At 31.3% G+C, this 15,731-nt stretch overlaps 1 long non-coding RNA gene and 1 other non-coding gene across 8 annotated transcripts in view; both read right to left on the bottom strand.

The window, feature by feature from the left end:
• The window catches only part of LOC111628648, a 39,238-nt gene that overhangs the window by 15,443 nt on the left and 8,064 nt on the right, over positions 1-15,731 (bottom strand). For 5 of the 7 annotated variants that reach the window (XR_002757200.1, XR_002757197.1, XR_002757199.1 and 2 more), the window contains 5 exons: positions 15,438-15,511; positions 7,490-7,606; positions 7,215-7,311; positions 6,974-7,102; positions 5,388-5,447 (listed from right to left, as the gene is read on the bottom strand). This is a non-coding gene — a long non-coding RNA (uncharacterized LOC111628648). The remainder of the gene's footprint in view (positions 1-5,387; positions 5,448-6,973; positions 7,103-7,214; positions 7,312-7,489; positions 7,607-15,437; positions 15,512-15,731) is intronic. The other 2 variants (XR_002757201.1, XR_002757202.1) reach the window with 2 other exon arrangements.
• On the bottom strand, positions 5,558-5,749 carry LOC111628652. Its single transcript, XR_002757203.1, has one exon. It is a non-coding gene; the product is annotated as a U2 spliceosomal RNA (small nuclear RNA).

The following is a 15,731-nucleotide window of genomic DNA, read 5'->3' as shown; positions in this document are numbered from 1 at the left end:
GGGTTACCGTTTATCAGAGCCATAAAATGCTTGATGTTGCGATTATCCTTCCACAAGATAAAGACATCATCAACATATCTTGCATATATCAATATATCTTGTTGTAAGGAAGGGAGTATACTGTTTTCTAGATTACGGAGTACCAACTCGCAGAGGGCTGACGACATGGGGCTACCCATCGGTACTCCCCGCCTCTGTAGATAAGTTTTATTTTCGAATTTGAATTTTTAATCCATTATAACTTTGTGCTGATTTATCAGCAAAGACAATAATTAATTGATTATCAGTTAGAAACTGTTAAGTTCTTAGGGTGTAAAGAACTCTAATCATAGATCGCCGTTTAATATATAACAAAGAAACGGTTATAACGGTCGGACTAGACACTGGTCATGTTCTGCTCGTCTAAATGACCCGAACAAAAGGCATCCCCGAATCGTGCACTCACATGCAGGTGTAATCTGATCAGTTCCAGATTGAACCCCAGTCGTTAGATTTTCACACGTGAAAAAACAACCGACCCCTTTTTAAGAAAGAAAAAACTGCTCAAATTGGCTGTTTATGCCACATAATAGTTTTTTCGATGAGAGTTGATTTGAAGCCGTCCCGTTGGGATTCAAGTATGGGCTGATCAACGCGGAGGCTGTGACGTTAATATCTCGGGCGGTGTTTCTTCGACAGCGCATGGTCTCTCGAATGGCGGGAACTCGTCATCCTGCTGTGCCGGTCTCTCAACCGGATGTGTTAAGTCTGGAGTCAGAGCAGGACGTAAAAGAATGGAGAAGGCTTCTGCAATGACGGCGAGGGGAACATTCTCGGGCTGCGGTCAAGAAGATTGTTTCTGTAAGAGCTGATTGGTGTAAAATCGCCGAGATGATCTGTCGTCCATCTCCACCTTGTGTATGTTGTTTCTGGTTTTGCGTTTGATTGTTCCCGGCTGCCAATTTTGAGAGCATTGGTGTTGTGCGAAGACAAGCTCCTTAGTTGTGAAATTTCATTCTCAGGCGCCCTGCTTGAGGTTAAATTGCCTCTCCATTTTGATGTCACACTCTGTTGGATATTTTGGCAGCAATAATAGGTCGAGTAATGTTCGGATCTTCCGTCCGAAGAAGAGTTGCTTGGAGATTTGCTGTCCGGTAGAGCCAAGTTTGGAGTTATCCGATAAGTCTCCAGAAATATGACCAAAGCACATTGTATATTTTCCTCCCCTTTTAACTTAAGGAGAGCTTGCTTCAGTGTGTCTATGAATCGTTCTGCCTGTCCATTGGATTGAGGATGATAGGGCAGCAAAAAGACATGTTTAATTCCATGTTGGGCACAGAATCTTTAAAATTCATATGAGGTGAACTGCGTTCCGTTATCACTGACAAGAACTTCTGGCAGTCTGTTCGAAGCCTAAAAAAAGCTCAAAATTTACACTGATTCAAATTATCACAGCATTTCATTGATTCGTACATAATATGATTACAGGTAACCCCCGTATAACACGGCACTTCTATAGCACGGATTCGCTCTAACACGGTTCGAGAATTGGTACCATCCCTCGTATAACACGGTACTTTTATAGCATGGATTCACTCTGACACGGTTCGAGAAATGGGTAAAACCCTCGTACAACATGAAATGTAATAAATTTTTACATACTTAAGTACTAATAGTTTACGAAAATTATTATTTTCGTGAACTATTAGTACTTCAGTGTGTAAATTTTCTTTTCTCGTCTCCATACACATGGTCCTTTGCGAAAATTGTTTCAATTTTGCCAGATCTCGACGCTTCTGCTGTTGCCAGATGTTTTTCCCTTATTCCATAAGTGCTTAGCACCATATAAGGAAATTTATAAAGATCTTTTAACTAGAAGCAAGCAATCTAAAATTACATACACTTTTTGCAAAAGGTAAAGCATGAATCTGAAAATAATGCAGAAAAATGCTCAGAGGATAACGATAACTTGCCAAAAATAAAACGCTCTCAATTAATAGTGCTTTTAGTGATGACAAAGAAAAAATTGTTTAATTTATACTAATATGTATCACTTAAGAAAATTTTAATAAAGATATTTATCTTAATTATGAAAATATAGTAGCATGTTTTTTAATTTTTGGAACTTAACCCTCCTTTTCGTACTAGTTCTTTGTTTCGCATAACACGGCAATTTTTTGGAACATAACTACCGTGTTATACAGGGGTTACCTGTATTTCCAAACACGAACCAATCAGCAAAAGGTGGCAATTCATTGTACCGCAATACTTTCCTTAAATCTATGCTTGTTAGGTACAATTTTGGAAAAATATAACATCACGAATGCCATAGGCAATATCGACTTTGCATGGCAAGAATTAACTAATGAATGCAAGAACAGAGTATGGAAGAAGTTACGGCCAGAAGTATCCAAGAATTCTCAACAAGAAGAGCCTACCATTGTATCGTTAAGTTGACCAAATTGACAACCTAATTGATACAGGACTAGATGTAGATGAGCAGGATACTGAGCAGTTACAGCAAGTTTCTGGTGAGAGCCTCACCAACGACCACCTTCAAGAACTGGCAAAACAAGGAATTCCCATAGAAGTAAAAAATAGTGATTCTGAAAACAAAGAACCCAAATAATCTCTCTACAAATTTCCTTAGTGAATGTTTGGTAATGATAACCAAAATCGTTGATCAAATTGTAGTAAATGATCCAGATTTTGAAAAGAGTGCAAAAGCAAAACAAGGCATTTTGGATGCCATCTTCTGCTACTGATATTTGCCTAAGGAAAGAAAAAAAACAATGCGAAAAATGAAACTACACAACTTTATCACAAAAAACAAGAATTTCAGAAAAGCCAGGACCTTTGTCACAAAAAATGAGCTTTACATTTTTGTGTGCATATGTTTGTGTGTTATTTAACATGTAATTTTATGCAAATTAATATAAAATAATCTAAAATTGAAATAAAATCTGTTTATTTTTGGTTGCATGTTCCCCTTTCCCTATTTACTCTATGTTAAAATGACTTCGTTTAACGCTGCTTCGCTTAGCACTTTGTCATGTAGGAACACATCCCCCGTGTTAAGTGGGCTCTTACTGTAATTAATTTTTATTTTATCCCAATTTTTATAATTTTCAAACCATAAAATGTGAATGTGAAGTTCAAGTGCAAAAGTAATTTTGAATGAAAAATATTCATATATTTTAAATCTCCATTCTTACACACACTTTGTAATGTTGGAACTACTTCAAAGAGAAAACTGTATAAGTTTCTACCTTGAATGTATGTTTTGCTCTGTTTATCTCACATTCTGAAAACTGATTTGTTACCATGACAGATGGCTGTTTAATGGCATTATCTTTAAAATTCTTAGACATTTTCTTTACTGATTAAAAATGGTTAGGGAAATATAACAACCTTTAAAATAATCTCTCTTTTTTAAAAGGCTTTAAAATATTATTATATAAGCAAATTAATAATGCCAGATTACATTTAACATAAATAATAGCAAATGTAAAAACAATACTTTTCATTTTACTTATTCTAATATTTTATCCTCTACTTTATCAAACATAATCACAACTGCTATAATTATGTTAAATATTTTTATTATTTTACTGAGTGAAAAAAATGTGTGTTTTTTCTGAGGTTCTTTAAATATAAAATAAGTGTTTAGCATGTCAAACACTTCAAATCTTTATCAACAGATTGAGGATATAATGTATTAAAAACTTTTTCAAATAGTTTATTGAATTAACAGCTCATTTAATAATTCCTGTGCTGTATGTACAATAAAATACTTGTTTAATGCTATATAATTGATATATTGCAATAAGTGATAACATTAATAACAACACAACATACCTCAAGGTAAATCTCAAACTATTAACATATACAATTTTCAACTGATACTTTTTTGTGAGATATAAAAAAAAATAGACAGGTCTTTAAAAAAGCTTAATTGTTAAGACTAACTAAACTAGTAATTGATGCATAGTGTATACTTAATGAAGATAGAATATCAATAATAAACTGTTTTTACTATTTATTTTTGTATGATATATTGAACAATAATGTGGCAAAACAAGTCATATCAGTATAGCTTTTTTTTTCTGTTACATTACTATAAAATATGGTACTTTGTTACATTCAACACACTAAATACGACTTTACAGTAATATAAAGTCAGTCTGCAAAATGATCAAACACAATTCTAAGCTGTTATTAGGTATATTTTAGTAAACATTTTCAAACAATGGAAATATCACCACTTTTAATGGCATTAATTGTATTTTTAAAAACAGCTAATACTTTATGGTACTGAATATAAATTTCATTACATAAAAAATGATTATTTTACTCTACTTACCCTAATCTTTTTGATATATGTTTGATAAAATAAGTCATTGTAATTATGTTAAATTTTCCATTCCTTATTTTAATTGCTACATGTAGTTTTATGTAAGATTATTTAAGGCTTTCTATCATAATTACTTTGTTTTTATTGAATTTCAAAAAAGAACAGATCTGTTTAATGTTCTTGGTAAAACTTTTAGAAAATTTGTCAAAAATAATAAAAAAACAGTACTGTAATCAAAATACCTTTGTAAATTTCAGAAATATAATAGAAGTTCAATTCTACTTTAATCTGATTAGAGAAAATACCACTTTATACATACATCTATATAATTTTTACACAAAAAGCTTTTCCTCTTGAAATATAATCTCTCTCTTAGAAATCAAAACTTACTTTAAGACAAACTTTCTCATAAGATCTCATGAAAAGACAGTAATAAATTAATTCTAGATTTATTATGTTCTCCATGATTTTGTCTAGCTTAAGAATTCAAACTTTTAAATTTCAAAAAACTTATTTCAAATACTAAAATTATTCATCTATTTGTTCTATTGTTTCATAAGTTATTTAGTAGATTAGGACATAAAATGAATTATAATATTTTCATTGATCAAAAATATATTATTTCAAATTTGATCATATCATGTAATTTTTATATCAACGTTTTAAAAATGAACTTTCTTAGCAAAGAACTTTAGCCTAATTGTAACATACTAAAATTTTAAGATTTTTTAGTGTAACCTCTTAATGTGACAAAATGTATTTAGTTTTAGCTGTTTTGGTTTAATCAAAAACAACATTAAAAATTAACTGTTTTTAATATTGCTTCCAATAGTTATTTTTAGTATACAACAGTTTTTAAATTAACTATCTAATCTCTGTATTATGTATATTTAATTGTCATGATACAAAGAAGACAAAATTACTATATTTAATGTATACTGTAAAAGGAATCAAACTTAAAATCCAATAAATGATGAAAATTTTAAAATATCCTTTTTCAAGTAATGTATTAACAATATATAATATATAAATGTTATTAAACATATCAACTTACCCAATCAATATTCAAAATGCACTTCTTTCACAGTTGTTGAATGACAATTAAGAAATGATGCTGGAAGACAAAATTACAGACTTTAGAGAAGACAGTATCATTGGTAGTGGATAATTTGAATATGTAAAGTTTTAACAGATCTATTTTTGATTAAATTAAGATCCCCCAAAGGGGAGTGGGCCATTCCCGGAGGTACTGCAATACCGGGTCAACCCGTGGCAGAGGTGGAGCAAGCTCCGAGCACTCCGCCGCCTTCCAAAAATCAGTTTAATATCATGGCCTCCGATGGAAGCCGTATCAGATATTAAGCTGATAAGAACAGATACTACACTTTGATCTTAGCCAAAAGGCCGAGAAGCGATAACCACAGAGAGTCCCTCTCCGAAATCATTCGCAAAACGTTCGTCCGCTCGAGGGTGAACGAAATTTCTATCGTGGAGTGCAATTTCCAACAGCAACAGCATCATTTACTGATGGTTCTCACTTCAAATAACTATCACAGACCACCAATTTACTCAATACAGTTTTATTGTACTGCAAGAATTATGAAAAATTCAATTTATTAATGCTATGAGTCCTCCTCTGCCTTCACCCCCCCTAAGACATTAACAAAACGTTGCCACCCTCACATACATCAATAGATGTCGCCTCTGTATCATTTCAACACAGATTATAAAAATATTTTATTCAATTTTTGAGAAGACAAAAAATCAATAAAATCTCGAAATAATCTCAAAATAATAAAAGAGGGGATTTGCAAAATTTTTATGTCCCCTTTTAATTACTTTGTGTGATAACTGATAAAACGATGTTAAAGTTAAAGTTAAACATAAAAAATTTCACACACAAATTGAATTTGCTATTTCATAAAATTTTGTTAGGAACTAAATTATCCGTTTTTAATTTTTATAATTATTAGCATCTAGTGTTTAATTAGATATCTTACTACATTTTGATTAGATATTTAAAAAAAATTTTTTTTTTCGACTTTAAAAATTTTCTTCCTGCTTTATACATAAAGCATTTTCTTATCCAGTAAATATATAAAATGTATCCGATAATTTTTAAATATTTACAATTTAATGAGAGAATTAATATTTTTGGACTGCAATTTTAAAAAATTGTAGACCTGTAAATTCCCACTGTCATCCATCTGTCTTTCGTTAATCTCAAAAACAGAGTTACATCGATAAAATTCAAGATCAGATATAAAAACCTTACGGACAGGAGGCCCCAATTAACTATATAAAAACTGCCGACGCAAACCGAAAGTCGAGTTATTTCAATTCAAAAACTTCCCCCGAAAAAATGTTAGATGACCAGCATGACTCCACTGCTAACAGGAAAAGTATGATGTACAGGGGCAAGACTCTACAGTACTAACTATAGATGGATAGCATATATTTTAAATTTAATTAATTAAAAATACAATTAAAAACTGCAGCCGGGCAATGTGACGATGTCACAATAAGTAATTGCTCGTTAATAGTAAAAAAAAAATTAATATTTAACCGTAAAAAATGAATTTATTACGTCAATCAGAAGAAAAATAAGGTGATCATTTCTAAATAAAAATTTTAAATTACCCTTTTTGTTTTTTTATTTCCTTTCGAGTTATGTTTTTTCAAGAATGAAATCAAATTGACATCGAACATTTCCATTAAATGCAGTATTTCAATTTCGGTTACGGATTCTTTTGTCCCGTTTTGGGGTATCTAAAAACAATTATTTAAATATAAGAAAATGAAATTATATAACATTACAATAAAATATGAAATTTTTACAGTATATAAATTTGATAAATTTTCAATATACTGTCATACTAACGATAAAGAGAATCGGGAACTAAATTTTCAGGGCTTTTCTTCCCTGAATTTCACTTCATCGCATCATTTCATTAAATCGCATTACTTTGTCTTGGGCGCTTCAAAAATTATTGCTTACATTTAAAACAACATAATTATTAAGTTTTAAAATGAATATAATTGAATAAACAATTTTCAATTAATCTTACGAAAAGAAAACGCTTCAAACCACCGAATTTTTATCTACAATAAATTTATCTAACATTTTATTATTGGAAATCATAAAAATATACTTACCGAATACGGGAAAGATCGTTAGCAATTCTCCTACCACGACCGATAAATTAGAGTTTGAAGTCACGCTCCATTTTTAACACCCGGTTACTAATTGCGAGTAAAAGCAAGCGACAACACCTACGAAACAAAATTAACGGTTCAATTTTATATTCATGTTTTTTCTTACACAAGTAGGATTACAAAAACACTTTAAATGTTTTATAAATTTTCAATTAACTACACAATCAGAAACGAACGCAGACTTCAAATCCAACTTCTCTAAAATTCTTCCAATTATAGTTATTATAATTACTTAACAAATACTTCTAAGCGATAAGATTAAGTGCTATATAAGATAATTAAATGAATATATTTTGAATATATAATACAGTCGTCTCTCGGTAACCGCGAAGGATTGGTTCCGGCAATCCCGCAGATGCTCAAGTCCCTTGTATAAAATGGCGCAATAATCCCATGTACTTTAAATAATCTACGTTATTTATAATATCCAATACTTCGTATATGCAAATTGTTATACTATATTATTTAGGGAACAATGACGTGAAAAATGTACGTACTGTATAGTACACGATTGGTACAGATCGTAAGACTACGTACTACAAAGTAATATTTTCTTTCTTTCTTTCAACACTTACAGGTTGCTTTCGTTTAATGACCCGAAATAAAAATACGTAAATTGAAACAAAATATTTAATACACAAAAAAATTCAACTATTTCTTTCTGCAATTTTCCGAATATTTTTGGTCTGTAAATACTGAGGACAGACAGTACAGTTGAAACAACGTTATTTTTTTAAAATTATATTTAAAAGTAATATCAATACGAACAAAAATTACTGTGGCCGTCAGAATGCCGGGCTGTAATTTTTAATCATATTCGTAATTTATTTAATTTAAAATATATGTTTTCGATATGAAATTAGAAATTTCTTTCCCCTGTATATCATAATTTTCCTCATAACAAGTCATGCCGGTCATCTTTGTAACTCCGTTCGGGGAAATATTTTTTTAAATGAATCGCGTAATTTACGATCTAGACCGGACGTTCGTATATAGTTAATCGGAATTATAAATATGTGAGATCCAAAATGTCCCCTACACAATATAGTTAAACCGACGTTCTTCGCCTCGTCAAAGCATCAATTGACTGCAAAGAGTTAATTAACGCGATGTCGCGCAGGTAAAAAAGAATTGGGAGGGTTGTGCACGGGACGCAATCGCAATGGTTTAAAGCGTGAAACCGTAATTGTGCTATTAGAGCAATAATACGATGTAAATGAATAAAGTCTTGCTGATTATCACATTCCAAGTCAATATCTATCAAGCCGATTTAAGTGAGGTTTAAATAACCTCACTTAAACCGGCATTTTCCCCGGATTAAATCGCCATGCCCGGATTAATTCAGCGAAAATACGGTAAAAGTATGTAAATAAAGAAGAGATAATGCAATAAAAAATTATCAACTGGGATGCCACTATTTGAAAGAACTGTCTTAAGCGGCAAGAATGTAAAACAGCTTTCGCACGACTGTTACGGATTCGATCATGCACGAAAAATTGTGACAATGGTGAGGGGCGAAGGACAAGAATTTTTCAATGTCGCTTCGGAAATTTACAGTAGCAAAACCGAATTAAAAAATGGATATCTCATAAAAGAAATAATATTCTAATTGCGATCGACCGCTAATACAACCGTAAAAATTACTATTCTCATTAATAAATTAATTAATAATTACCAAACCAGGAAATTTCTTCCAATGTCTCGATCCTAAAATCAAACAAAAACCTCAATAATAAATAAAAACCTACCAAATCCGACGCTCAACAAAGCGCTTATCTGAGCAGTCACAAAGTAGTCAATATGCTTTACTCCATGATTCGATGGTTTAAGAACAATTTATTCTTTATCCGTGGGGAGTTGGTTCCTCGATCCTCCACGAATACAGAGGAACGCATGCAGGGGCGTGCCGCGACATTTGATGATAGGGAAGCTGTGTTTCTATAAGAAGCCGACATCCAGGGGCAATCAGTTAATTCTTTCTTTAAATGTATTTTTAATAGATTATTTATCTGACGTACTTAATAAACAAGTTAATTATAATTACCTCTGTTATTATATCCAATATATTCCATATGCCCTCTAAATGCCAATTCTTGCTTTGATAAAAACATATAACATCTATTTATTTAGATATAATATATCTATTAACCGTAACTATCTCGTTATAATTTTCAATATTTATTTTATATTATTTACTAATGTTAAATTCTATTCCGCTTCGATTTCCAAATTGCTTCAAATACGAAAGAATCGACGATTTTTCGTGTCTTTTGCCAGCTAAATTGTCAAAGCCATTCTTATTCCACACACTAATTTCATTTGAAAATAGTAGGCAAGCCAACAAAACAATTTTTGCATTTTTATGCATTTACAGAGCCATTTTATCGTGAAAATGTCGAACAAATTTTTTTATTGAAGTGTTTATATTTAACTTAGGCATTGGCCTTTCTCTTTTAATAATGTTTTCTTTTTCATTATATGATCTCGAGCCAAAACTTTTTTAAAATAAATTTTCAATATCGCAATTACATTCCGAATCGCTAGCCACGATATAAGGGCTAAAATTAAAAATAAAATTATAAAAACTTACTTGGTGAAATAAAATGTGTGGTGGATATACATACCTGGTACAAAACATTCTTCAATTGTATGAATATACTTTTAAAGAAAATTATAATTAAATATAACTTTGTAATGAAACGTACATGAAAATAACATAAAATATTCTTTACTCTTTAAATCTTAACCACTTAGTCAAATAGCTCCCTACGAGTGGAATCAGAGACGGTCCTGCTAGGTGTGCGGTGTGTACTGTACATGCACGCGGGCTGCCAAATCCCGAGGGTGCCGATACCCTCGGAATTTGGCAATATCAAATGTTTCTTTTGTCGCATCACTAATATACCTCAAAAGACGCGACAGGGTTCTTGTAAATTTTAAACGTTTCTCACCATAGCTGTAAAAGTCTAAATGTTAAACTTAATAGATTGTCCGTCTTTTGTTTTCTAACTAATTCGTTTTAGGACCAGGTGTTGTCCACGGAAATTTCCAAAATTTACAACTTCGGTCACTCTCGTCGAACTGAAAAAATTTCTGTCTTTATTACATCTAATACAGTATTTCGAAGAAATCAGTCCCCACTGTACTCGGCTACAGATTGGTTCGGTTAAGCTTTTGTTTAAGTAATATTCCGGTTCTTTCGTCAGGGTTTTGCTTATGTCCCCAATTCCCTAATCGCTTAATTATTTACCTACTTCTTAAGTAGAAATAAGTCGAAACCAGTTACTTTGTACTCGAATATTTGTAGTCGCGGGGAAAAAGTGGAAAGACAAATTTTTATCACAAACGGATACATAAATCGTAAATTTAAGGAAAATAAATTCTAGAGCATTTTCTGTACCTCGTGCATCTCTCTCATTCATTAAATTTAGTTGTAAACGATGCTACCAAAGTAACAGTTAATTTTTTAACATTATACTGTACTAGAATTGTACACGTTATTTTCTACATCCCCTTAAAGATGGGATGTACGAAATCGTAATATCACTGGTTTAACATCGAAATCCGTGAGTAATATAAAATCGGAAAGCGGAATAAATATATCAAATATTTTTTTAAACTCCTGTCAACTATACAGAACTATCGTAAAAACATAGTAAATTCTTATCGGTTGGGTTAAGTTATAAATATACTCGTTATTCACGTAATCGAAATATCTAGTGGGCAGGCGGCTAACAGCCCAGAACCGGTCCTTGATAGAATTGGAATCTTTGTGTGTGCAGCTTTCACCCAAGGTCGTAGGCTTCCACCGGCTAACACGTGCAGAGAAAAGGGCTTAACTGGTCAACACGTGTCTAGCCGCTTCCAATTGTGATTTGACCAATGAAAATTTCCGGAGGATTAATACGACAAAATCTTTGTTTACCATAGGTGCCAAGTTACAATAAATAGACTATAGTGGTACTTAGATACTCGATAGAACAATCACGATCCGCTAGAACAAACTTTCGGTTAATAATAAATATTTTTATTTTACTTTTTGTCATCAGTAAAAAGTTCTCTGTGATAAAAATGAGTAACTCATCTATATCTGTAAACGAGAATGTTTGTTTGTTCGCTATACACATCTAGGCCGTTCGACCAACTGCTTCGAAACTGAACAGTTCCGTTAATATACTACTAACTTAGATAACGTCGTACATACTATCCCAAAATATTTACTGATTCCTATATATTAATTAATTTTTGTCTACATTAGATGTGCTAGATTTGTGTGTAGCGCCGTCTATTGACAAACAATTTTAAAAATAATAAACTAAATATAATTTAAACAAAAAAGGATATTAAAAACGAAACAGATATTATATTCAATTTAATTACTGCGACAATGATATAGCGCGAAGTAGACTCGCCATATTATTAGTTCGATGAAGTTTCCGGGTTTTCTTCAAGTTAGTAACGCCTAAATAGTGGCTAATTTTCCATAAAACTTCTCCCCGGAGGATCGCCCACGTGTCGCGTAACGGTGACCAAATAAACCAAACAAATTCTAATAATTTTTCTATGAACTCGCTATTTACGATTAATAACTCCGGGTCTAACAAGCTAGTTTAAAAATAAAATGAAATCTTACAGCTCCCTTCAAGATTAAGGGCAACCCGACAACAAACGAAGTGGCCAAGTGCCTCAATGTACGGCGCCCCTGCCCTCAAACACAAGTTACCATGCCAAATTTCGTTTCTTAATCTTCACCACGTTCTGGGATATTAAACGAAATAAATGCCAATACACACAACGGAAAAAATCCCATAAAAACAAAATTTTTTTGCCGTTTTTCTGAGGTTTTTTTCTGTCAGAAGGTCTCAAAACATGGCGATCTTCAAAGAACAGGGATGGTCAAATTTGACACGACTCCAATACTTTCCGTTACGTACACATAACAGCTGAGAAAGTAAAATCCAATATATTTATAATCATAACGATTGGTTTCTTCAGAGTAATTCAAAGAAATCATTATATATAACTTTTTAATCTAAGTGTTAGATTATAATCTATAATCTAAGTGTTAGCTATTTCTTGCAAACTTTGCAAGAAATAGCTAACACTTTAAGAAATGTTTTTAAAAATTTTGAAAATAGCACACAAATTGTGAAATTAGAAAGATTTCAAAAATCTTCCAAAGAATTACACTATTACCAGAACCCTTCCAGGAAAGATGGCATACTTTGAGAATAGGTCACACATTTCGTTATTAGAGAAAACATTTATCAATAACGATTAATTTCAAGATCAGTGTTGATCATGGGAAATAAGAAATTTCTGAATATTTCCTTCAAGTGTTGTAACTTAGTAATTAATTTAATTACTAAATTATTAAAAATTTAAATTACACAATATTGTATTTTTATGAACTATACAACAGTTCCATAGTTCCTTATATTAAATAAATAATAATTACTACAAATTTTAAAAAGGCAAGTATTTCTCTTATTGTTAATTTGGGAATAGAAAAACATCAAATGAAAACAAAAGATAAAAATTAAGAAAATCAAACAAATACAGTAATAATAACAAAACAATACTTCATCTATAAAAGAATTATTCATTTTAATGCAAATTTAACAAATTTCAAAAGAATTTTCTCAATATTAAGATGCTGGCAGAATGATAAATTTACTTATTCAAATGGCAAAACTTTCTCAAAATAATTTAGAAAATGACTGAATAGATAATTTTGTAGCCTACTTATGGACTTGTTTGCTTATGAATTGGTTATATTTTTAATTTCTTTTTGTTTTTCATTTTTAATATGAAAGATATAAATATTGCTGTTTTATTTTATGGCAATCTAGAATATGCTCATTTTTAATATGCTGTATTTGTTAAATTTTTCCTTATAAAATTCTTTTGTAAAAAATGTATTCATTTTCTACCACATTAATGTACATTTCAGACCTGTCCCAAAAGTTTAGGAGAAATAATTTTTCATCAAAAACTGTTAAAATACTGAACTTTTAATTGATTTAATAAGACAAATGCAATCACAATGCATCATACTAGATGTCATAAATATGACAAATTTAAAGATTTAATAATTATTAAGTTGCTTAGAATAACAGAAATTTTGTTAGATTTTGTTGTCCCAAAAGTTTAGGTAATAATAATACTTTCTGAGCAAATTACTACACAAATTCATAATAAATCAATTATGAATATTAATAATAAATTCTCGTGAAATCTTGCTTTTATAATGTTATTTTTGAAATTAACAAAGAAATAATGGAAAAAGCCCAAAGAAAATCAATTTTCTTTGAATGATGTGACTGAAATTTGAAGATTGAAAGCAAGTGGACATTCAGTTACTGAAATTTCAAGCAAAATAGGTTGTTCAGCTTCTGGAATAAATAGTTTTGGCACGTAAATTTAAAACAGCAACACGACATAAAGTAACATCACTCACAGGTAAAAAATGCATTAGACTGGCATCTAGACAAAATTTATCAGTTAAGTTTTAAGAGTCTATCTAGCTTAAATATTTTGAAAAATACTGTGCAGAAAATAATAAGTAAAAATCCTTATATTAAACTAACAAAAATGTGTAAAAAACCACATCTGAAACCCAAACATCTTAAAGTAAGAACAAATGAGCAAAAAGCTACATGCAGCAGAAAGATGAATGGGTTAAGCACACTCTTCAGCGAAAAAAAAAATTAGAACTTAGATGGTCCCGATGGCAGGAATTACTACTGGCGCAATCTGAGAAAAGAAGACAGTGTTTTACAACGAACAACAAGATGGTGGCTCTCTAATGGTGCAGGGAGCATTTGGATTCAATGGAATTTCCAGTCTGGCATTTCTTTCTGGACATCAGACTTCATAACATTATCAAGACAACACAACCTTAGTACAACTCCTTCCTATAGCAGAAATGATAGATTGTCCAAATTGGACATTTCAACAGAACAACATTCCAATTCATTGTTCAAATTCAACAAAAAATGTAACATTCACATTTTGATTCTGAAGCCAAAATGGCCCACAAGAAGTCCTCACCTAAACCTAATAGAAAAAACTTATGGGGGATCATGGCAAGAAAGGTGGTTGTCAGTTTTCCAATGTTACAGAACTTAAATGTGCAATTTAAAATTCATGGTACAGTAGAACCTCGAAAACTCGGCCCTCGATAACCCGGCACTCCGGATAACTCGTCCACACCCTGGCTGGGCAAAAAAATCCTTAGTTAATTAATTTTAATTATAGACAGCTTTATAAAAGTATAAAAGCTCTCATAAAGTATTTTTCTGAGGTCTGTCTTATCAGGTAAATTACTGTACACAGTGTATTCATTAATTTTCATTTTCATGTAATAAAGGCTCTATGCCTTCATAAAGTACGTACTTTTCCTTTGTTTAAGGGTATTTGGGCAGTTTATTCTCTGTTGTATTCTCAAGTTAACAATACATACAAGTACAGTACACTATTTTCTGAGGAAACACGCATACTTATCCTTTTTTAACCCCATTCCCGATAACCCGGCATTTTCGCAAACTCGGCCACCCTTCGGTCCACATTAGGCCGAGTTTTCAAGGTTCTACTGTATAACTTGAAACCAGAATTGTTTAACTCTTGTGAATTCAATGCCGAATTGTGTGTATGATGTTATTAAAAATAATGGAAGAACAATTGACCATTAAAAATGTTTTCGATGTAATTTTTGAAATTTATCTAAAGTTTTGGGACAACAATGGTATTAAATTTACAAAAATTATGTAATTCAAGGATCTAACTCTTCAATTAATTCATTATTCAAATTATAACTTTTGTCATTTTTATATTTACGTACCATACATGCAATTTGATAATAAAGATTTTTTTATAAAATATTTACCTAAAAGGGCAACAAGAACATTATAACCAAGAGATTATAATGCTAAATCCGCCTCTGGACACCCATCTTCACTTCTGAAAACAAAAATAAAAGAAATATATTTCATTTGTCTCTTTCAATATAATAAACGAATATTCTTATTTATAACACAATTAAAATTTAATCTTTCATAAATTTAATACCTTAAACCAGTGTTTCTCAACGGGGTCGATATCGCCCCCATGTGGGCGTTTTTCCATGTTGACAGGGCGATTAGTAACAATTTATATTTTGGGGGCAAAAAACAATTTTCTG

Source organism: Centruroides sculpturatus, unplaced genomic scaffold (assembly GCF_000671375.1).
Source record: "Centruroides sculpturatus isolate CEXI.00-Female unplaced genomic scaffold, Cexi_2.0 scaffold419, whole genome shotgun sequence".
NCBI classification, from domain to species: Eukaryota; Metazoa; Arthropoda; class Arachnida; order Scorpiones; family Buthidae; genus Centruroides; species Centruroides sculpturatus.
The sequence above is the reverse complement of the archived record's forward strand: the minus strand, read 5'-3'. Positions and strand labels throughout refer to the sequence as shown.